Source organism: Helobdella robusta (genome assembly GCF_000326865.2).
Source record: "Helobdella robusta unplaced genomic scaffold HELROscaffold_73, whole genome shotgun sequence".
NCBI classification, from domain to species: domain Eukaryota; kingdom Metazoa; phylum Annelida; class Clitellata; order Rhynchobdellida; family Glossiphoniidae; genus Helobdella; species Helobdella robusta.
Window position 1 is genome coordinate 439,488 of NW_008705415.1, and position 677 is coordinate 440,164.

Sequence of the window (677 nt, forward strand, 5' to 3'; positions counted from 1 at the left end):
TGTGTGTTTGTTTATATGTATGTTTGTATGCGTGTGTGTGTGTATGTATGTTTGTATGCATGTTTGTGCGTTTGTATGAATGTGTGTGTATAAATTAAATTGCGTCCTTTAGTCGCACTTCAATTAGTTTTTAAAATGTAAAAAATTTTGCCTTCGTTGGAAAAAATTTATAAAAATGTATGCGTGTGTGTGTGTGTGTGTTTGTTTGTGTGTGTGTGTGTGTGTGTGTGTGTGTGTGGAGAATACATACGTACATATATACGTACATACATACTTAAATTTAAGCACGTACCCACACTCGTTGCATTAATTATTTGATGTTATCTTGAAATCTATACAATTATGTCACGTGTGTATGTGTGTTTGTACGCATGTAGGTTTGTAAGTTTGTTTGGCGTGTATGTATATGTTTGTATGTTTTATTTGGTATGTATGTATGTATGTTTGTTTGGTATGTTTGTATGTATGTTTGTATGTTCGATTCGTTTCGTATGTCAACAAAAAACCGCAAATCATATAAATGGACACACGCATTAAAAATAAATATGCAAACATGATGATGATGATGATGATGATGATGCTTTTATTATTATTATTATTATTATTGTTATTATTATTATTATTATTACCGGCCATAAATTTTCAACACTTTCAACAGCTTATTAAACAACAACATC